The 25,318-nt window shown below is 39.2% G+C and overlaps 1 protein-coding gene across 1 annotated transcript in view; it reads left to right on the top strand.

Moving 5' to 3' along the window:
* The window catches only part of LOC134822752 (uncharacterized), a 210,675-nt gene that overhangs the window by 174,307 nt on the left and 11,050 nt on the right, over positions 1-25,318 (top strand). The window lies entirely within an intron of this gene.

Consider the following 25,318-nt stretch of genomic DNA (forward strand, 5'->3'; position numbering starts at 1 on the left):
TAGACAGAATAATTGATCACATGTTAAAAATAAGCTGATTTAGGAGAAGCAAATATTAGTTGAACAACTCTTATTGCTCTACGAGGGTACCGAGGAAAGAAGGTGGACACCAAACGTGAGATTCAGCTATCAGAAGTCTCATACAACCTCATCCCTGCCCCTATAATGGAGTAGATCATGTGTTTTGTTAAAATGTTTTTTGAAAAAATTATTGGTAGCAATGAATTGTGCTCTGCCAATTGCAACACTTAAAATTTGATTGTGCTCTGCCAATTGCATCACTTGCGTTAATTGAATGTATATATACTGTTTGACACACTTTTACCTTAACTAATCTCTGTCACATAAAATACTGGAAATAAAGTTCACAACTATGAACTCAAATGTATATAAAACACACTCACAACTGATCGTACAGTTTAAAATGGAACAAAATAAGACAGAATAATTGATCAAATGTTAAAAAATAAGCTGATTTAGGAGAAGCAAATATTAGTTAAACTAATCTCTGTCACATAAAATACTGAAAATAAAGTTCACAACTGTGAACTCAAATGTATATAAAACACACTCACAATTAATCGTACAGTTTAAAATGGAACAAAATAAGACAGAATAATTGATCAAATGTTTAAAAAATAAGCTGTTAAAAAATAAAGGTATCATATCAGACGAGTAGCTTAAATGCGGGGCGAAGGTCTCAATTAAAGGAATAAATTGTAATGCTGCAGGGCGCGGCATAGCAACCATCCAATGAGCAACGATCCAATGCGAAAATTTAAAATCACATTTGGATATAATGCGCGTGAGTGCTTACAAATTTGCTTTTGGCGGAGATATAAACTGCGCCTATTATGAAAGGTTAGCCTAAAATACATATTCTCTGTAAGTTATAGCTTTATATCTGTTTAAATGTGGATATCGATACTAAGGCGAAAAAACCACAACAAATGAACTAAATTGCCCATATCTTGGTTCGCGATATTCGCGGAATTGATCTCATTAAAAATAAAATTGTAACGGCCAAATTCCAAAATTTTCTCACCAAAATTCAGAATTCAGAAAATTTCATGCAAAAATTTTGAAAACTGATAGTGATTGAGTTGTTACAATTTTAATAAAATCAATTCCGCGAATATCGCGAACCAAGATATGGGCAATTTAGTTCATTTTTTGGTTTTTTTCGCCTTAGTATCCACATTTAAACAGATATAAAGCTATAACTTACAGAGAATATGTATTTTAGACTAACCTTTCATAATAAGTAAGTCTCATTCAAAAATATTAATAGTTGACTAATTTATGGGACGAAATCTACCAAATTTGGTGCGTATGCCCAAATATGGGCATATGGTTTTTGGCTCATAACTCAGTCATTTTTTGTCCAATCTTGATGAAATTTCATATACAAGTTCAAGAGACCACTAGCTACAAGTAGAGCACCACAAACCTGGGTTTTTGGCATGTTTAGGGTATTTGGCTAAATTGGGCCTAATTTGGACCAAATATGGGCGTGGCTGCCCTGCGCGCACCGTTTGGCGGTTGGGGTCCGAGACCCCCTCAAAAGTTCGGTCACTGGTCCTCGTTTGTTGGTCAACTGCTATCTCGAAATCACGTTTCACAAAAAATTACCCATTGCCCCCCCCCCCCCCCCCCAATCATGTGGAACCAATCAGAGTACCAAAGGAAAAATAGCTGGTTAGCAAACATCCAAAGATCTACCATCAACCTTGATCATAGGTACTCAAAAGCTAGAGATAAAAAGCCGAATGTTCACCTGGTTGAGGAAGAAAAGGAGGAGGTAACTGTTTTGCTACCGCCAAGCAATTCCATTTTTAGCGAAGAAGAAATATGTGAGACAACTAATGTGTGGGAATGTGATGACGTGATTGAAGTGCCTCCTCAAGCGATACCGGTGTTAAAAACACCATCCCCTGACACTCTCACAATACCCATAAAAGGTAATCTAAACCCTGAGAGGAATGACAAACTCAAAGACCTTTCGAGCTCTTATATAAAAGAAAAAGCGCAGCAAGTTCAACATTGTACACCCAATCCGACAGAGGTCAGTGCTATGATCGAAAACAAAGCTAAAATCACCGACAAAGCACCTCTTAAAGTAAATACCAATCACCCCGTGAATATCAAAGTTCGTCAGTCCCGGCAGTCAGGTGCTCCCCAAGAGGAAGTGCCTAATTGTATACGACAACCAAGCACCCTACAAGAGGAAGTGCCTAATTGTATACGACAACCAAGCACCCTACAAGAGGAAGTGCCTAATTGTATACGACAACCAAGCACCCTACAAGAGGAAGTGCCTAATTGTATACGACAACCAAGCACCCTACAAGAGGAAGTGCCTAATTGTATACGACAACCAAGCACCCTACAAGAGGAAGTGCCTAATTGTATACGACGACCAAGCACCCTACAAGAGGAAGTGCCTAATTGTATACGACGACCAAGCACCCTACAAGAGGAAGTGCCTAATTGTATACGACAACCAAGCACCCTACAAGAGGAAGTGCCTAATTGTATACGACAACCAAGCACCCTACAAGAGGAAGTGCCTAATTGTATACGACAACCTCTTCGATGATTTCGATAGCGATAGATTCAGTGGACAGTTTGAAATAAACAAGTACAGAGCGTTCTCAGTTGACGACATCCTTTCAAAGCTAAGCACGAAGCCAGGTAAGCGACAAGACAAATAAAATACACATAGACACCACCAGGTAAGCACAAAGTCAGGTAAGCGACAAGACAAATAAAATACACATAGACAGCGCCAGGTAAGCACAAAGTCAGGTAAGCGACAAGACAAATATAATACACATAGACAGCGCCAGGTAAGCACGAAGCCAGGTAAGCGACAATATAAATAAAACACACATAGATAAGACAGCGCCAGGTAAGCACGAAGCCAGGTAAGCGACATGACATATAATTAAAGACACATAGACAGTGCTAGGTAAGCACGAAGCCAGGTAAGCGACAAGGTAAAATTCTCATAGACACCACCAGGTAAGCACGAAGCCAGGTAAGCGACAAGACAAATAAAATACACATAGACAGCGCCAGGTAAGCACGAAGCCAGGTAAGCGACAAGACAAATAAAATACGCATAGAAAGATACAAGTAAATACGAGGGCAGGTGGGCAAGAGGAAATGTATAAAGATACTGGTAAATACGAGGACAGGTGGGCAAGAGGCAATTTATAAAGATACAGGTAAATACGAGGGCAGGTGGGCAAGAGGCAATGTATAAAGATTCTGGTAAATACGAGGGCAGGTGAGCAAGAGGAAATGTATAAAGATACTGGTAAATACGAGGGCATATGGGCAAGAGGAAATGTATAAAAATACAGGTAAATACGATGCTAGGTGGGCAAGAGGAAATGTATAAAGATACAGGTAAATACGAGGGCAGGTGGGCGAGAGGAAATGTATAAAGATACTGGTAAATACGAGGGCAGGTGGGCAAGAGGCAATGTATAAAATATACAGGTAAATACGATGCTAGGTGGGCAAGAGGAAATGTATAAAGATACAGGTAAATACGAGGGCAGGTGGGCGAGAGGAAATGTATAAAGATACAGGTAGTACAGTCAAATCCGTCCTTATTTAAGCCTTTGTCGGACAAAATTCGCAACAAAGCGATTTTAACGGGATATGGTCGGGACAGGTCCCAGGAATCATTCCAGAGAAGTCCCAAAATTTCTGACTTGAGCAAAATCCACAATTACCACTTTTTTACCACCTTTTTACCACTTTGGTTTTCCGCAAATAAGTCACGTTCTAAATATCCTAGAAGATTCTAGTTTAAAGCAGTGTGTTTAGAAAACAAAGGAGGACAACTTTTTCTTTACCAACTTTTTCAAAAATAAATTATTTAATCAATTATTTAAATAATTAGTAAATTTTCAAATATTTCAAAAAATTTTTTTTATAACAATTTTGCACAATTACATTACACGTACAATGAACTAATTTTTATAAAACTTTTGAAAATTTTCACTTTCAATATTTTGGACTTGGACTATTTACCACTTTTTACCACATTGGATCTCCGCTAATAAAACGACTTCTGAATGTCGTAGAAGGTTCTAGATTGAACCGATGTGTTCAAAACATAAGAGAGAACAACTTTTTATTTGCCAACCTTTGGATTAGATAATTAATCAATTAATTAATTAGATAATAAGTAAATTGTTAAAAATTTCAAAAATATAATTTTTACCAAAAATCTTTGCCGTGACGTAAAACGTAAAATGAATTTACTTGAATAATAGAACAAACACCGTCACATAGATTAGATAACAGATAAAAGAGATCCAGATCAATGGAATAAACGGTCGAAATTTGTACGATGCTATAGCTAATAACTATTTGAACATCATATATATCGACTTAGTATTGTGCTTAACTAGATTGTTGAACTGGTTTGTTTAAACAAGAGAACTGAATCCTACGATCTTATCTCTGATTGTCAGTTTATCGTTTCGGAAGTGTAAGCTTCAGCTTTTGCTTTATGTTGACTTCTCTTCGTAAAAAAGTTGAATCTGCCAAGAATCGAGGACTGACATCACTCGAAATAGTTAATATTTTGACAACAGAAGAACACATCGTGTGCCTGATACTATACGCGTGCTGATTCTATGTAAGTAACTGTCAACTAATATACAATAATAGTAATATGTTTTTACCGTTTTACTTTTAAGTTTGATGTCAGCGGAGAGCGCGACTAGAGGCATTCTTAACCAATACAATGTTTTAATTTACCAGGCAAATGAGGAGTTAATTCCGGTGAATAGCTTTAAGAGGGCGAATGATTGACAAAGTACATTTGTATGGAATGAAATATGGAAAGGGTTGCTGTCCCCAGGTACTATTTTAACTAATTATCTTTTAGTAAGTGCACTAACTTTTAAACTATGCCCAGCAAATTTGAAACGGATAGTTACAGTCCTGAAGCCTTTCATACTCTGTATGAATAATCAAACCGTCGCACCACAGATTGGATCAACAACCCCTGGTCACTGAACAAAATTAAACGGCAGTACAACGGCCTGACCGATTCCGCTCAGAGTGACGTCTATTGTGTGTTATTGCAAGCAGTGACCATATACCAGTTCCAAAGATTCTTATCGGCTAATGAAGATGAGTCCGTTGTAACTGAGGCAGAACCATCTTTAGTTCACGAACACAGTTTAAACAAATGTCCATTCTGTAACCTAGAGATCGCACCAAATGATAAATCCTCAAGTCGGGTTACTGGCAGGGTAAGTTATTGTGTGCGGGGAGGGGGGAGGTGGTATAGTACACATACGTTAGGCATTTTTACCCTACGTCTTGGGGCGATTCGATTTTCGAAATCAGCGTCAAAAATACACTGATTTAGATTAATTTCATACCCAAAGGGCCTTTAGTAGGAGTGCAGTGCATACGTGAGGGGTATTGTTTCTCCGTAGCTTAGTGCACTAGATTCCCACTATAGGGATCGTGCAGAAAGCCCAATTACGGTATCGTAGCACCCTGTCGCATGGTTAGCGATTAGGTAATCATTGATTACCAGATCAATTTCGCTAACGAGATAAACTAATTTCTTGATGACTTCGTCATTTTCAGTCTGTTTCGCGCCATCTTTTCAGAATTCAGATCATATTCCGAATATAATGGCCTTTTGCAATGTGCAGTTTACAGCATGTTCGCAAACACGATTATGTTGATTACAAGACTCAACGGAGTTGGTAAGGATCGGCTATTCAGAACGATTGCATCTATCGATGAAAGTGTAATAGATAGCTTTTTATTCGGCAAATTCTACACCAGCTACCATAAAGCATGTCGGAGAACTTTTGATGCTGCAGCTGATTTCATCAAAATCGAGATCATGACTAGATGAAGCCAGACTTTCGGTTCTTGAACAGAAGTCGTAATCTTCAACAACAGACATCAAGTGCGAACAGCTCCCGCCAACATCTGGGGCAGCTGAACAACATTCTTATCGTGTTTACCATCAGCTGCAGGCGTGGGATGACAATAACCTAGATCCGATAAGCTGGGGATGGAAGATGAACAATGGAGCACATGTACCAGTGACCACTCTTATGAGTACAGCTCCGAAAAAGCTCATTCAAAACATCAGTTGCAACTGTTTAAAGTCAGGTTGTGGCAATGCTTGTTCATGCAGAAAAGCAGGAATACATTGTGGATCAACCTGCCTCAAATGTCAGGACAATTGCACCAATGTGCCAGCTGAGGACTCATAAGTATCTAGTATACATGGTTATATAAAGTGCTGCTTCGATTTCCCAATCAATTTAATGAAAAATTGTTAATTATTCGTGTTATGCAATTTTAAAATATTTTGATCGAAAATAATTTTTATAATTTTTGGATATTTTTAAATAATTGATTAATTAATTATTTAATCCAAAGGTTGGCGAATAAAATTTGTTCTCTCTTATGTTATAAACACATCGGTTCAATCTAGAACCTTCTACGACATTCAGAAGTCGTTTTATTAGCGGAGATCCAATGTGGTAAAAAGTGGTAAATAGTGGTTATTCTTTACAAATTTCGAGATTTGAAGATAACTCAAAATCTACGTTGTCTTGAATTTTCCCCCTGGAGGGAAGGGGGGGAACATTACTTTTACAAAACGAACATGTTGCAAAAAACCGGTCGCTATCTCTTTTACTTTTGAAGTTAGGCCCTGGCCAGTAAGGTTTCCTGGGTTTAACTTAAACAGTGACAAATTTTAGTTTAATTTAAATTTATCATAGATCATAGTAACAAACTGAAGTGTAACTGTAGCACAGTTTACATACCATACTATAAGTTATATCTTGATGCAATCTAGTATTAGTAAGGTATCTTGATGCAAGTATAGAAAACGGAGTTCCTTGGTATTTAGTGTATGCTAGTCAAGCTCTAGTCACGAAGCACGAACGGCAGGGCGTACCGTAAGGTAGAAATGAAACGAGTATATTAAAATGGATAATTAATTAAATGGAAAAGTAATACAAAGTGAACGTCAACAGATAAAAACTTCTAAGTGTTCGCTCCAATCAATTGACGTGACTAATAGATCACTCGACGTGTCTAATCACAAATGGTAGTGCTCAGTAAGACTGGCTACCGTCAATTTGAATCCCTTAAAGTGATTAAGGGGCAACTAAGAAGTGAGCTCTCCACATCCGGCTCTTCGGGTATACTCTCAAAATCTACGTCACGCCACACTGCGTGACGGCACAACGCATCTGCTTGCACCACGTGACACGCTGTCTCGCCAATGAGCACTCCACTAGCAGTCACCCTGTGTCCGCGAGGACCAACCACAGGTCTGGCTGTTAGTCAGGTGCAAAGTGAGCGGACGGCTCGTTACAGACAGTTAGTCTGACAGTAGTTCTGCCAGCCAACCGACTTACACTCAAAATGTGTAACTCCCAAATACGAACACATAAAAACATTGGTTAATATATACCCGGAAACACATACTAAATTCTACGTCCCGTAAACGTTATACTAAAACTAAGATATCCTAAAAGATACCTCTAAATACCATATTACAACATCTCTACCCAAAAATTTTTTTCGAATATTTTAAAACAATAAAATAATCGCCCTATTCAAAATTTAAATTTTAATGCTCCCACGCATCAAAAATCCAAAACTTAAAAATAAGTCAAGTCTCAAAATATAATACACGGCCCTAACCCTGTGCATTAAATTTAAATCATCAAAATCCTTAAGTTAAAACTGAAATTGACTTTCACAAATCTTTCAAAACCTTCAAATACTTCCCTCTTGCACCAAGCTGTAGAGTCTTTGGTGTTGAGTCTTCATCCTTAGATAGAGATGTATCGAATCTCTAATTCGTCCTTGACAAGCAAACAAAGAAGTCAAAATAAATTCGAAAGTTTCTACGTTTCCGCCACTAAAGCAGCCCTGAGCGAGTCGTGTTGCGAGTAAAGATCCTAATATCCCTATCAGTACTGTTCTGAAAGATACACGTGTTATCCTCAGTAAGGTACAGTACCACTGCTAAGTACTAAGTAGAAAAGCTAGCTACGTAAGAAATTACTGTACTGAAACTAGATTCCAAAGTAAGTGTACTCCCTGTCAGGGCTTCTTCCCGTCTTCTACTGGCTCAAATACCTCAAGAGATCCTTGACCACACTAACTTTCTCGTACCCCAAACGGTCGGGTTGTCTCCGCTCCTCAGGTCTCCTAGTGTTATATCTACGCTCCTCCCTCGGAGGGCTCTGTCTTCTTAGATCCACAGGAGAAAGCGATCCTGTTGTGTCAATGTCGTGCCCCACTGTATCATATGACCTAGAACTGCTATGACCCATCGTTCCTTCACTAACAACCGGACTCGATGATCTTCTAGCGGCCGATCTCTCTCTAGCTGGAGTGAAGAATTCTGCAGAATTATCAACTGTTTCTACACTATCGCCTGAGGGAATGTTATGTGTGAGAGGTGTTACAGTACTAAAACTAGGGTTAGTAGAATTCATATCTAGTTGTGCAGGACTATTCACAACCCTAGGAGTAGAACTTAAACTAGGTTGTTTATAAATGCTAGCTGCACCATCCTTCTCCAGACGAAACTTCTTCGGATGAACCTCTCTTCTCCTTGCTACAACTGGTGCTCTTCTCAGTTGAAAATCTGTCTCCTCTTCACTATCACTATCGGAATAGACTACATCTCGCCTTGATGAGTTCGTTTTTAACTCGGCTTCACTGCTAACAATTTTAGGCAATGTAAAGCTAGTCTCTAGTTTCTCAGAAAACTTGTTCCTGACATATCTCTTTAACTTTCCAATGTTAAACACCTTCTTCTCTCCATCAGGCAAATCTAAACAGTACAAGTGATCGTTTATCTTCTTAGAGATCTTATACGGGCCAACCCAACGAGGACCGAACTTGTGCTTTGGACAATTTATCAAAACAAAAGCTTCCTCACCTTCCTCAAAGAATGGTCCCTTCACGTGCTTATCGTGATATCTCTGTGCATAGCAAAAATCACGCTCAGCTTGGACCCTCACCTTCCTGGTGATAAACTTGAGATTCTTGTACAGCTCGTATGCTTCAACATCAAACTCATTCTCCTTCATAGGCTCTAGCTCGAAATCCTTACGATTCTCAGCTAGCAGGCTTAACGGTGTGTTTAACTCACGACCAAACACCAATCTGTTGCTAGAATAACCTGTGTGCCGATTCCGCAATGAGTTAAGTACAAAGACTACTCTTGATAACCAAAGATCCCAGTCCTGGTACCGTCCTGGTGGTAAGCTGGTTCTCAGGGCAGTATTCAACCGACGGTTCGCTCTTTCAACTCTTCCAGTACTTCGAGAAACGTACGGTTGGCCATGAATGTATTTGCAATCTAGGGCTTGAGCTATGGTCTCGAAATAATTAGCTCTAAAACCCGGATGATTATCAGCCATCATGAATCTAGGCTGGCCAAAACGATCAATCCAAAACCTACGAATCAAAGACACGCTCTCCTTAGCTGTCTGGGTCTTAGTAGGAATAGCTACCACATAATTTGACCAACAATCGGTTATAGTCAAAATATACTTGTAACCTCTAGGTGTAGCACCAACCTTCTCAGGAACTATATGATCGAAACAAATTGCTGAGTTAAAGGAGTGGAACAATATGTGCTTGAGGGGTGCCTTACTGTACGCCTGAGGTGGCTTACTAGCTGCACACTTGCAACATGCTGCGATCCACAATTTGAAACATTCACCCATTTTCGGCCAGTAGAAATGTCGTTTACAGACCTCAAGACAATTTTCTACTCCAGCATGTGCAGTCTCCTGGTTATGCACCATGTCCAGGACAGATTCATGCAAGGATTCGGGGACTATGATCAACTCTCTACTCCCCTCCGGATCTCTCACTTCAGTCCAACGTCTCCTAAGTATCCCGTCCTTGATACTTATAAGATCAAACTGTTTCCAATAACTTAACAGTTCTTGTGGCATTCTATCCGCCTGAATTACCACCGGTTTCTCCTTCTTGATCACCCAACTATAGACCTGGTTTAAGATATCATCCTCCTTCTGAGCCTGTTTAATCTGCTCATGGGTAGGATTAAGAAACTTTACTCCTCTCTCTAGTGAGCTTACATCACTAGTAACCGCTGAAACATTTTCCACTACATCAACTGCTCCTGCAACTACTGATGCTTCCTCTGTAGTATCAGCCTGAGTAAGATTACAATTGCAATGACGGCTATCAACTTCAGGCGTAATCTGAACAATGTTTACAACACTAGGGTCTTCACTATTTTCATCAAACAAGAACCCCGGAATCATACTGTCCTCAACACTCACCTCATTGCAAGATTCCTCAATCAGATTACTGCAATCATCATCAACCACAGTCTCGCTGCTAACCGGTACTTGCATCCTCTTAAACAGTATCGGGTGTTTACATCTATAATGCTCACGTCTTACCCGGTTTACTCCTTCTAACGCAGCATCAAGACTAAAAGTGGAACTATGACCAATGCTCGCAACATTTTCTCGAGATTTACCATAAACCTGATACTTATAACGACTAAGTCCATCACACATCTGGTTACTCTTCCCCGAGATATGCTTCATAGTAAAAGTATAGTTAGCAAGCTCCTGAAGCTTCCTGATAACAGAAGATGACATCTTTGAAAATATTGTCGTAATATTCAAGAGTGGCAGACAATCTGTGATAACAGTGAAGTTTTTAACGCCACGTAAGTATACCGAGAAATGTTTCAGAGTCTGATATAAAGTCTCAAATTCAATCTGAGTTTGCGGCCATATCCGCTTGTGGTCCGGAACCTTACGAGAAAAGTATGCAATCACCCTCCTCTTTCCTTTGATCCACTGAGTCAAAGTACCACCAAATGCGTGTTTAGAACCATCTAAAGTTACCTCATAACTATTTGCCGGGTCGCTAACCTCCGGAAAAGCTAGGACAGGACTAGATATCAACATGTCACGTAACCTCTGAAATGCACTCTGGCAATCTTCAGTCCACTCAAACACCTTATTTTTCCGAAGTAAAGCATAAAGGGGACGTGCTATCTCGGAGTATCCCTTGCAGAACTTCTTGGAATAGTTTAACATGCCCAAAACTGACTGCAATTCCGCTCTATTACAGGGAGGTTCTAACTTCTTAATATGCTCTATGCGAGAGTCGTTCATCCTGACTCCTTCCTTAGTTAGAGTAATACCGACATATTCAACCTCCTCACGTAAAAATCTGCACTTACGAGGTGTTAGTTTCAGATTACCCAATTTAAGACGAGCAAAGAGTACTGACAGTATCTGAATGTGAGATTTTACATCACGCGTGAATATCAGTAAATCATCTATGAAGAATGCTAACGCATCTGATATACCCAGACCGTTTATCAACCGCATGACCATTCTAGTAAACGTAGCTGAACTAGATTTCAGGCCCATGACCATTCTAGCAAACTGATACCTCTTCTGATTGTGCATGAACGCCGTGACATGCCTGGATTCCTTGGTATACGGAACCTGGTGAAAAGATTTACTCAAATCCACTGTCGAATACAGATTCTTATCGCCCACTTTGTCTAAAATGTGGTTCAAGTTAGGCAGCTCCATCAAATCATCCTGAAGCTCTAAATTTACCATTCTCAGATCCGCAACTAATCTAGAGCGATCTCCTGATGGCACCAGGAAAAGGGGAGAATTAAAATTAGAGTGGTCAGGGCATTCCTCAACTACACCAGATCTAAGCAAACCTCTAATCTGTCTATCCATTTCCGGCTGCTGCTTAAACGGAATCCTTCTCGATGGAACCCATCTAGGTTTATAGTTATCCTTGAGCTGAAGATGTGCCTCAAAGAAATTACAACAACCTAAATCATGCTCTCCACTCGAGAAAATAGTTCTATACTCCCACACAGTCTCCCGAAGATCATTCTTGTCTTCCTCGCTTATGTTCAACTCGTCTAACTTCAACTGTTTGAAAAGACTCTCTCTATCCCATTCCTTAACTAGCGGCTCCTCGTCAGCTAGCTTGCTCACCTCTGGCACTGAACAATCAGATGATATCGCATTAACCGTTTCACAGGTTACTCTCATCACTCGCTCACCAAACTCTACTGGCTTCATCTTGCCCAGCCAGGTTCTCTTACTTATCTTCACAGGCTTATCTGTAGGATTCATGACTCTAACAGGGACCATGTTGTCCTCAGACCGTATGAGAGAGTGCGCTGTGAATATGCCAGTACCTACAACCGTGTTAATATGAGGTTCTAACTGTCCATAAACGTCATCACGTTGACTTCTAGGTCGCAGCAATTTGCCTTGTATATGAGTGCCCGAGAGAGGTGGTATAATTACTGTCTCGTTGCATACTACCTTCATGCAGCGCTTAGTGGGTTTAGGTGGTGTTCTAAAACATGATGAACCCTTATTAGTATACAGCAATCTATCTCTGGCATTAATATTAATCCCCTGATCAAACATCAAATCCATGCCTATCAGAACCTCTGCCTCATGAAATTCAGAAACAACAAACGTGTGCTCAAAAGATTTTCCGGCAATTATCACTGGAAGCTTAATCTGACCGAAAGTCTTTATGCTATTTCCCGAAAAGGACTTGAGCTTGAGATTACACGACACAACCTTCTCAAACTTATCTATAAATCTGACAAATGATTCAGCAATTATAGAAATAGATGATCCCGTATCCACAAAGAAATTTGCTGATCTACCAGCACAATTTCCTCCAACCAAAATGCAGTTTCCCTTACTGCCACCAATCTCGTTACAATCCTCATAGAAGTTTAAAGGCGCCTGGTTGTTAGGTCTATACGCTCTGTTGCCACTCTGTTGGCCATAACCACTCTGATATGGAGACCCTCTGTCTTGATATCTACTTCTATTACCAGAAAATCTGCTCGGACAGTTTCTCTGAAAATGCCCTCTATTACCACACTCCCAACAACCTTCTAACTGAGAGCGAACGTTACGTGATCCCTGATTATTACAATTAACCACGTTGCGAGCTGGCTGATAACGTGACCGTTCAGACGTGTTTCTACGATCGTCATTTCTCATACCACCCCTAAAACTATTGCTAACCAGATTAGGAGTCCATGATCGGCCTGTGCGCTGGTTAACTTCCGAATGGGAAGGGGGACATTCAGGACTATAACTCTCCTGTCTATTTCCCGTCATTAAGTGGTCACGTGTTTGTCCAGGTGCTGTAAACCTAGCTTTCTGGCCATCTAATTCAGAATTACTAATGGCGAAAATGGTATCCTGGACCTGAGTGAAACCCCCTGGTTCACCACTCACAGCTAATGCGATACGCTCAGTCTGAATTGCTAGTTTGACTGCCTCTCTATATGAATGTAACTGGGTTTCATATAGCTTAGTCCTTACAGCTACGTCACGAGCTCCTACAACAAGAACATGCAAACAACTCTCGTCCCTCTTCGACTCGCAGTCGTATCCGGCTTTAAAAGCAAGCTCCTCTATACGTGAAATAAACTGCTGTAAGTTCTCATTAGCACACTGACGCAATGACATGAGCTCAGTTCTATAGGCCCAAGATTGAGTAGCTGGAAATATCTCCTCTGAGTATCGCTTAATAAGAAGATCAATATTACATCTCTCGTCCGGTCTAAGAGAGATTTTCTGCAGTATTTCCCAGGTGGATTCACAACGAATGTACGACAACATATACGTGCTAATATCAGAACCACCGCTATGTCCACACAGAATCAAATGCTCCTTGAACCGCCTGGCAAATCTGATGAAATTAGATCCAGTATCAAAGTAAGGAGGCTTGGGAGGCTTGGCACCCGTCAAATGTGGACCAGCGACTGAACTATTCAATGGAGTTATCATACTGTTGTCAAAATCATCCCCGATGTTCACGTTTCTAAACTTAGTAACTGTGCTAAGTGGTTCTGGCCGTACATTATCAATCTTATTCTGCAGGCATTCTAAAGCTGAATTCAACTCCTTCTCTAAATCGGAAATGTCATGGCTATCTGTATCTAAACCATCTATCTCCTCCATAGTCTTATTTATGCTTGACTCGATAATTGACGTCGCCCACTCCAGTTCAGCTGTATTATTCTCACACATGCTAAAACCGTGTCTAAATGTAAAAAGGTACACTTACAAATAGATAGATAAGTACTGGAACTGGCGTATTCTTCACGTTGCTGGCAAATCTTCTAGTCAAGACTTTACTGTGCTTTACTGGAACTGTAACTTCTACGTCTATCACTCCTGAGTAGAAGTACGAAAAGTAAGGTTGCTAAAACTTACGCAAATCTCACTAACAATCTAGGTAATAACGTACTGAAGTCTACAAGCGGCTGTAAACTAGGTGCTCGTCAAAACGATCGCACTCAACTGGAATATACAGGTACCACAAAATGGGTAGCTACACTTACCAAGTCTAGTAGGAAGTACTGAAAGATCTCGAACAATCTCCACGTAATTCTTCTGCACTTCGACGTATACCGAACTTAGCTTATCAAATGAGAAACGTTAGGATCTTAAACGAAACTATACTGAATATAGGTGATACTAAAAGGATCACGAGCAAAAATAGCAACACTAAAAGTGGCCTCCAGATATAGAAAACGGAGTTCCTTGGTATTTAGTGTATGCTAGTCAAGCTCTAGTCACGAAGCACGAACGGCAGGGCGTACCGTAAGGTAGAAATGAAACGAGTATATTAAAATGGATAATTAATTAAATGGAAAAGTAATACAAAGTGAACGTCAACAGATAAAAACTTCTAAGTGTTCGCTCCAATCAATTGACGTGACTAATAGATCACTCGACGTGTCTAATCACAAATGGTAGTGCTCAGTAAGACTGGCTACCGTCAATTTGAATCCCTTAAAGTGATTAAGGGGCAACTAAGAAGTGAGCTCTCCACATCCGGCTCTTCGGGTATACTCTCAAAATCTACGTCACGCCACACTGCGTGACGGCACAACGCATCTGCTTGCACCACGTGACACGCTGTCTCGCCAATGAGCACTCCACTAGCAGTCACCCTGTGTCCGCGAGGACCAACCACAGGTCTGGCTGTTAGTCAGGTGCAAAGTGAGCGGACGGCTCGTTACAGACAGTTAGTCTGACAGTAGTTCTGCCAGCCAACCGACTTACACTCAAAATGTGTAACTCCCAAATACGAACATATAAAAACATTGGTTAATATATACCCGGAAACACATACTAAATTCTACGTCCCGTAAACGTTATACTAAAACTAAGATATCCTAAAAGATACCTCTAAATACCATATTACAACACAAGCAAACTACAGTGAAATTCTTTTTTGGACTGCCATGCCTTATTTATTTAACTTGAACAGTGACAAATTTTAATTTAATTTAAATTTATCACAGATCATAGTAACAGACTGAAGTGTAGCACAGTTTACCTACCATGCTATAAGTTATATCTTGATGCAAGCTAGTAAGGTATCTTGATGCAAGCAAACTATAGTGAAATTCTTTTTTGGACTGCCTTATTTAACTTGAACTGTGACAAATTTTAAGTTAATTTAAATTTATCACAGATCATAGACTGAAGTGTAGCAAAGTTTAACTACACTTACATAAACTACGAGACTACAAATATATCTTGATACAAGTTAGCAGACAATGAGACAAGGAGGAATGTTGAGCCCAAATGAAATGAGCACAGCTGTCCTTTGCTTTGTCAGTTTATCTACTATTACAAACATTTTGTTACAATTTCATTTATTTGTACATAACACTTTCGAACTGAGGCGTGACGGCGTGTCTGCACTGTAACAAAACCGCAACGAAGCATGTGATAACACCAGGGCATGGACATCAGGCATTGAACAAAGAACACAAAGACCGGGAGGAAAGCAAATAAAAATAAAACCTGATTAACAACAGCAAGAAAGCATTAAGGCAGCATCGTTGGCAAATAAGGATTTTCGTTAAGGAACCCAGGCCCAGAATGGATGGCGAGTGCAAAGTGTCAGTAACCCATCACCCAACGCTTTTTCGTCGGAGGAGAAGCTTGCCATCATTTGTAAAAAACCAACAACAACAGAAAAAGGTATACCGGTTTTACCGGTAAAACCGTTAAATTCATGTTTGTTCACATAATGCTTTTCTATTGCTATATATTGTCTCAGCACCACTGGCTAATGGATCCCTGTATAATACCTGGCCATCTGGTTTTGTGCCTGGCCTAGTCCATTGACTATTTTTCTTAATGGTTAATTGGCCCTTTCTCCGCTTTTCCTTTTGGCTATCTAACCTTCTACTGAACTAGTTTAGTGCCTAGCTTTGTTTTTAACTTTTCTTCCTGTTTATCTACCTTCATGTCTACCTGGCTCTTTTCATTAACTTTTCTTTTCAGGCTTTAATACGAGGGCAGGTGGGCAAGAGGAAATGTATAAAGATACATGTAAGTACAAGGGCAGGTGGGCAAGAGGAAATGTATAAAGATACAGGTAAATACGAGGGCAGGTGGGCAAGAGTAAATGTATAAAGATACAGGTAAATACGAGGGCAGGTGGGCAAGAGGAAATGTATAAAGATACAGGTAAATACGAGGGCAGGTGGGCAAGAGGAAATGTATAAAGATACAGGTAAATACGAGGGCAGGTGGGCAAGAGGAAATGTATAAAAATACTGGTAAATACGAGGGCAGGTGGGCAAGAGGAAATGTATAAAAGTACTGGTAAATACGAGGGCAGGTGGGCAAGAGGAAATGTATAAAGATACAGGTAAATACGAGGGCAGGTGGGCAAGAGGAAATGTATAAAGATACAGGTAAATACGAGGGCAGGTGGGCAAGAGGAAATGTATAAAGATACTGGTAAATACGAGGGCAGGTGGGCAAGAGGAAATGTATAAAAATACTGGTAAATACGAGGGCAGGTGGGCAAGAGGAAATGTATAAAAGTACTGGTAAATACGAGGGCAGGTGGGCAAGAGGAAATGTATAAAGATACAGGTAAATACGAGGGCAGGTGGGCAAGAGGAAATGTATAAAGATACAGGTAAATACGAGGGCAGGTGGGCAAGAGGAAATGTATAAAGATACAGGTAAATACGAGGGCAGGTGGGCAAGAGGAAATGTATAAAGATACAGGTAAATACGAGGGCAGGTGGGCAAGAGGAAATGTATAAAGATACAGGTAAATACGAGGGCAGGAGGGCAAGAGGAAATGTATAAAGATACTGGTAAATACGAGGGCAGGTGGGCAAGAGGAAATGTATAAAGATACAGGTAAATACGAGGGCAGGTGGGCAAGAGGAAATGTATAAAGATACTGGTAAATACGAGGGCAGGTGGGCAAGAGGAAATGTATAAAGATACTGGTAAATACGAGGGCAGGTGGGCAAGAGGAAATGTATGAAAAAGTCACGGAGAGTTAAAGCTTGTAAAGAAAAGTTAATGAAAAGAGCCAGGTAGACAGGAAGGTAGATAAACAGGAAGAAAAGTGAAAAACAAAGCTAGGCACTAAACTAGTTCAGTAGAAGGTTAGATAGCCAAAAGGAAAAGCGGAGATAGGGCCAATTAACCATGAAGAAAAATAGTCAACGGACTAGGCCAGGCACAAAACCAGATGGCCAGGTATTACTATTATACAGGGATCCATTAGCCAGTGGTGCTGAGACAATATATAGTAATAGAAAAGCATTATGTGAACAAACATGAATTTAACGGTTTTACCGGTAAAACCGTTATACATTTTTCTGTTGTTGTTGGTTTTTCACAAATGATGACAAGCTTCTCCTCCGACGAAAAAGCGTTGGGTGATGGGTTATTGACACTTTGCACTCGCCATCCATTCTGGGCCTGGGTTCCTTAACGAAAATCCTTATTTGCCATCGATGCTGCCTTAATGCTTTCTTGCTGTTGTTAATCAGGTTTTATTTTTATTTGCTTTCCTCCCGGTCTTCATGTTCTTTGTTCAATGCCTGATGTCCATGCCCTGGTGTTATCACATGGCCATGCTTCGTTGCGGTTTTGTTACAGTGCAGACACGCCGTCACGCCTCAGTTCGAAAGTGTTATCATGTACTGTGTACAAATAAATGAAATTGTAACAAAATGTTTGTAATAGTAGATAAACTGACAAAGTGGCTATTTGCAACTGCTTTTATAGTAGATGCTGTTATGTCGCCCACGTGCAATAATGTGCAGCGCAACTTATACTTGCCAGGTTGCCTTGACAACGTCGCGCGCACGATTGTTTGCGGAGGGAATATGAATTAAAATTGGCCGCCCATGCCCAATGCTTGGAGGACTTCGCCGCTTCGACGCGCCGCGCAAACTAGCATTCTTGCTTTACATCGCGAAGATTGTTGCTTCACATCGTCGATCGTTTGACATCGTCAATCAAGCCCAATGCACAGGAGGACTATTATAGTGCAAAGAAACTGCTACTAACTGCTGCTCACTGCTGCTCACTGAGCAGCATGAGCAGTGAGCAGCAGTTAGTAGCAGTGAGCAGCAGTGAGCAGTAGTGAGCAGCAGTGAGCAGCAGTGAGCAGCAGTGAGCAGCAGTTAGCATTAGTTTCTTTTCGAATGCCTGCGCACGCGGTATCTGTACGTTACATATACTAATACATGGTTAAACTTAAATGTTTCCACGAACTAGAACTCGGATTCATCTTCTGTGCAGTCCCAAAAAAACTTACTGCCATGGCGATGTTACTATAAAGGTGCTTTAATTTAAACAGACGGCTTGAGCTCGCGTGCGACATGACATTAAGCATGATTTGCACGCGTGGCGCATTCCAATGTTCAAACAGCTAGCACGTGGCACCAGTGGCGTAACGTTGCCTGTTGGCGCCCCCCTGCCGAAAAAAGCGCCCCCCTGTTGGCGCCCCCTCCCCTTTTGGTGCCCCTCCCTAAAATTGAACAAATTAGGTGATTTTAAAGAATACGCCGGTAAAATCTCTAAAAAAGTGTGTATCTAGAGCAAAACGCGCAGTTTTGCTAGTACTTTAGTTAAGTTTTCGAAATTGTCCCACATTCAAACGACGATTTGGCGCCCCCCTAAGACGGCGCCCCCCTGCACAGCGGGGTCAGCAGGGCCTTTCGTTATAATGAAACGAAAAGTTTTCAATGAAACGAAAAGTTTTATTTTACATTCCTTTAATCATAAATAAAATAAGAGCTTAAACCACGAACTAGTTAGCTAGAAGTAAACTTGAGGAAATATTTTTGGTGATTGTATATAATTATTTAAAAACTTTATTTGGTTGTTAGTATTTTTATTATGGTAAGTGGTTGAATTTAGTGAGACAAGGTCAGTTTCTCTATTATCTTAGAAAAATTTCTACTTTACAGTAGGCAATGCTGAGTGGCAGGAATGAGGGACCAAAACGCTTGGGGCTTACAATGGCCCATTTACAAACCACTTCAGACATGGCAGTGATGTCATTTATGCTTAATTCGTCTGAAACTGACCCTACTGCACTTCTAACAATTACGCCACTGCGTGGCACAATTCAGCCAATCAGAGTACAGAAATCTGCAAAGTTAAAGTTGCAAACTTTTTATCGGCCCAAAATGACACTTTTCTGGAGATTTGAAGAATAAGATAACTCAAAATCTACGTTGTCTTAAATTTTCCCCCTGGAGGGGGGGGGGGGTTACTTTTACAAAACGAACATGTTGCAAAAAACCGGTCGCTATCTCTTTTACTTTTGAAATTAGGCCCTGGCCAGTAAGGTTTCCTGGGTTTAACTTAAACAGTGACAAATTTTAATTTAATTTAAATTTATCATAGATCATAGTAACAGCTACTGAAGTGTAACTGTAGCACAGTTTACCTACCATACTATAAATTGTATCTTGATGCAAGCTAGTATTAGTAAGGTATCTTGATGCAAGCAAACTACAGTGAAATTATTTTTTGGACTGCCATGCCTTATTTATTTAACTTGAACAGTGACAAATTTTAATTTAATTTAAATTTATCACAGATCATAGTAACAGCTACTGAAGTGTATGGTGTAGCACAGTTTACCTACCATACTATAAGTTATATCTTGATGCAAGCTAGTATTAGTAAGGTATCTTGATGCAAGCAAACTACAGTGAAATTCTTTTTTGGACTGCCATGCCTTATTTATTTAACTTGAACAGTGACAAATTTTAATTTAATTTAAATTTATCACAGATCATAGTAACAGCTACTGAAGTGTATGGTGTAGCACAGTTTACCTACCATACTATAAGTTATATCTTGATGCAAGCTAGTATTAGTAAGGTATCTTGATGCAAGCAAACTACAGTGAAATTATTTTTTGGACTGCCATGCCTTATTTATTTAACTCGAACAGTGACAAATTTTAATTTAATTTAAATTTATCACAGATCATAGTAACAGCTACTGAAGTGTATGGTGTAGCACAGTTTACCTACCATACTATAAGTTATATCTTGATGCAAGCTAGTATTAGTAAGGTATCTTGATGCAAGCAAACAACAGTGAAATTCTTTTTTGGACTGCCATGCCTTATTTATTTAACTTGAACAGTGACAAATTTTAATTTAATTTAAATTTATCACAGATCATAGTAACAGCTACTGAAGTGTATGGTGTAGCACAGTTTACCTACCATACTATAAGTTATATCTTGATGCAAGCTAGTATTAGTAAGGTATCTTGATGCAAGCAAACTACAGTGAAATTCTTTTTTGGACTGCCATGCCTTATTTATTTAACTTGAACAGTGACAAATTTTAATTTAATTTAAATTTATCACAGATCATAGTAACAGCTACTGAAGTGTATGGTGTAGCACAGTTTACCTACCATACTATGAGTTATATCTTGATGCAAACTAGTAAGGTATCTTGATGCAAGCAAACTATAGTGAAATCCTTTTTTGGACTGCCTTATTTAACTTGAACAGTGACAAATTTTAACTTAATTTAAATTTATCACCGATCATAGTAACAGACTGAAGTGTAGCAAAGTTTAACTACACTTATAAACTACGAGACTACAGCTAGATATATCTTGATACAAGTAAGCAGAAAAGGAGGAATGTAGAGCCCAAATGAAATGAGCACAGCTGTCCTTATATAGCTGCTTCACTTCCAGTTCACTAACATTCAGTTCTCTTTAAGTTTAAGTTCTTTGTTTAAGACTCTGGGACGATATTTCAACGGATGATTATTTTTTCATGACTCTCAGTCTCATCCAGACTGTATCCATTTAAGGCACCCGCTCCCTTCTTTGATTTACGATAATTATCGTGAACAAAAGTAGAGTCTGGTATTTTTCATAAATACTGAGGTCTTCTTCCAAACAATTTTAGATCTCTATTACCATGGTTTTTTAAACACCTAAATATGTCGATTTCCGGGTTTTTTTTCCAGCGTCAAATTTTAGCAGCTGGTTCCTTCTTTCCTTTTCATCTTTAAGTTTAACAATAGAATAAAATATTTTGATCTACCTTTTGAACGACTTCTGATACGACTGAATTCTCCTTAAAACACGGTGGTATTTGCCTTAATTTTATCACTATCAGTATCAGGGCTTTAACTTTCAGTCCTGTTCCTTTTACCAGGTTTCAGTCTTTTTAAATATTATTTTCATTTTTATCTGATATCGATTGATATTTGTAAAAAACGTTGAACTATTTAAGTATTGTCATATTCGTATCCTATTGTTTTTATCTAAAAAAACACCGGACCCGCAGCAATGACGAAAGTATTCTGTTTTCTACTAGTGCTAGGACTGATCGCTCTGACGCAGTGTCAGCCGATCAGACGATCAGCTGAACCCCAGCAGAACGGTGAAGAATTTGTTGATTTTGGAAAACGATCAGCTGATCCCCAGCAGAACTGGCAATCAGCTGTGCTCCCCAGTGATCCCGTGTATCCCGGCCAGTAGAAGGGTAAGAAGGGGGAATGAACGAATAAGTACAACAGACGTTCATACTTTTTAGTAACCGAAGCTTTAAAAACCATATGTTAATGATACTTGTCTTAAAGAAATGTAGTTGTTCGTTGAGTGACCATAGTTTAAAAAAGTTACATAGAATATTGAGTTTTATTTCTCTTAGCACTTTACTTTTATATCAAAAATAAAATATACTCCTATCTATGTACCTCGACAAGAGTACAGTCAACAGTGTAGCGGGCGTGCTAAATCATTCTACTGTCGATCTTCGAAATTTTTCTAAAAGGGCCCCCGACAGTTGAAACCAAATTCAATAGCTGTATTTTCGGACGCTGATTCCGAATCACCCCCCATAACATAGGGGTAAAAAACTGTCTCGATCACGTGATATGACCGTATAAGTAAGTTTGTCTTATTTCTCGTTGGGGTTAGGGTCTCAGCATATTATGCTTTTGTAAAGCAGGGGAGCATTTTAACCCTATGTCATGGGGTGCAATTCTGAATCAGCGTCCAAAAATACATCGCGATTCAAGCTGGTTTCAACTGTCGCCGTCGGGGGCCCTTTTAAAACAATCTCGAAAATCGACTGTAGAGTGATTTAGCACGCTCGAGTTTAACACAAATTCAAAATTGGGATAGTTCTTTCATTCAAATTTCTGATTGTTTCTGAATAGACTCAGTGAAGACAAATTCTAACGGAAATAAATAGCTGAATAACGTATCGAAATTTCTACGTAGAAATAGTTTAAAACAACCGCATGCAACGATAACGGACGAATGGCCGACTTAAAATCTAGTACACAAGGCTTAATCATTAATGTCGTTGCGCGTATCTCACCAAATATGGTCATTGTGAGGTCACGCGCATAGCAAAGCATAGCAAAGCATTATTTCTGCAAAGTTATTTTTGTGGCATGCTCCGCGCAGCCCCAAAAACAGTTTTTTGGTAATAACTTTTCAAGTTTGAGAGTTCAAAATTTGCTCCTGGGGAGCCAACACGATTTTAATAAGACGATCATTATGCAAAAAAACCAAAGGTCGCTATCTCTTTTACTTCCGGAGATATAGCTTAGTCGGTAAGGTTTCCTGGGGTGGCACGCGCCTGTCTACTTGTGAAACTAGGAGGTGCACGATAAAAATAAACTTGCTCGGATTTTAAAAATTTTTGTACCACTGTTTTCTAGAGATTGTGAGAATTTCCCCAATACCAAATTTGTCATACCTTTTTGGAAAGATCAGTGAGTTTCGCCTAGGTGCCATATTTGATGGTGCGCGGCTTTTGGAGCAAAAGTAGCTGTAAAAGTCGCGTAATTTGACCAAATTCGTCCAAATTTGACCATTTTTGTCGTATTATTCGGATTTATCTTCAGTTCCTTAAATGAGATCATTCTGAAAATTGGCGACGACCTTCCAATAGGGCTTTCACAACTGTCCGAAAAATTTGGTGGATATCGGAGTTGATATAGTGATCAAAATGGGGCAAAATACGCTACTTTTAGCTGTAACATAATGTCTGATGGTTGGATATGCTTTAAATTTTTCGGACACTTTCCTTGTAAGTCTTTAAGTAAGCCTACCAATTTTTGTTGCAATTGGAGGTCGGGAAGGATACTCAATATCTATTTGTTTGAAGAAAATTGTGCTGGCCGAAATTAGCGCTAAAAAACCATCCTACAGTCGGCACGCGCGGCTCACTGTCGATGGCGCACTACCTAGTGAAACAACAATAAATGGAACTAAACTATTTAATTGGTTTTTTATAGTTCTTGATCTTAAGCTTCAAGCTTGCTCGATTGTGCAGTGTGCACCAAGTTGACATGTACCGTGTCTCAACCAAAATTGAACGGGGAATCGTTGAAGAGGCACCTCGACAAAAGCTACCCACGCTATTTAATTGTGTTTTTCACGAATAAATAATGAATAAGACAGAGTAGCGTTTTTGAGCTTGTGAATATTTTCTTTTAAAATTATATTCCAATTGTGATTTATACGAATACATAAATTGATACATTGATTCTAAATGTTGAAGTAACTACTACTGCGCTTAATCCATTATGATTAACATGTTTGTGTATGGATTTAGTTTTATACTTTAAATGAAAAATAAAAGATCAAATGCTTATGTTCGCCAAATGAAACAAACTCGGCTTTAACATTTGAGTCTCTCTGCGCTTATTGTTTTTATTAATCTGAGAAGTGAAAACATATTTTATCTGACACTGAAATTCATTTTATTCTTGGTTGAAATAAGACACGTAATATCAGTTTTCATAAAATGCTGAACATATCCAAAAATTTAAATATCAAATACAACATAATATACCTTCAAAACAATAAGTATAACTCAGCGACGTAAAACAAATTAATCCCTAATCTTACTATATATAAAGCGAGACGATATATATATATGGATCCGTGCCATTTTACTGACACCACGGCATCAACTTTAACGCGACTTTCCGCAAAAACCGTAAAAGATATACAACTGAAACTTTTTTGACTGGGTCAAATGCTTTTATGCTTTTCAAATCAGCATGAAAAAATAAAAAATTGGCCAAGGAATAGGAGTTTTAGAGCCAAAAATTTGGACCCCCAAGTGGTGTCAAAAACGCGAATTAAATAGGTAATAATTATTTTAGTCTTGACACCATTTTAGGGTTATAGGGGTTCCTGCTAGTAAGTGTAATAGGAGTAGGACGGACTTTATTGCAAGTAGGAAAAGTTATGCACGGTGGACGGCCCTTATAATTATGAGCACCCTAATAATAACCGTCTATGAAGGACCTCTAATGTAAATATTTTATGAACAAAATATTAAAATCAAAAGTCAATCAATGTTTGATAATGATATACTATTTGCAACAAATTCTGTGAAATCGAAATCAATGAAATTTAATTAAAAACAAATCTGCTAATCAGCGACTCCAAGCGGTATTCAATTAAAAGTTTTAATAGTTAGCTTGGCTCTTGAATTGAATCTTTCGAATTAATTTAATTTTAATCAAACAATCAAGCATTCAGAATACGTCATTAAATAATAAATCTCATGACGTACTTTCCACAATTTTGCCTTTCATTCAAAATATACCAAATATTGCTGTGCTCTGGACCAAACTTCAATACTTCAGTATTCAAGCTTTAAGTTAGTTTCTTAAGTCCGGTTAGAGTCATCTTAGTCAGCTGCTGTCCGAGTTAGTATCAAGTGTTCTGTGTGGCCCACGTATATAGGACTCCGTGAGCTACTTTTAACGGTGTTTGGTGAAAGTTGAAGACTGTCCACTGATCAGAACAGCTACAGCAGCTATCTTGTAAGCCATCTCCATCACCAGGGTCACATGTAGGCCTTTAAACTGAACCATTCTTATAGATCCTATTACATCTTCTGAAAA

This window comes from Bolinopsis microptera, chromosome 11 (genome assembly GCF_026151205.1).
Source record: "Bolinopsis microptera isolate Bmic1 chromosome 11, MBARI_Bmic_1.0, whole genome shotgun sequence".
In the NCBI taxonomy this organism is placed as follows: Eukaryota; Metazoa; Ctenophora; class Tentaculata; order Lobata; family Bolinopsidae; genus Bolinopsis; species Bolinopsis microptera.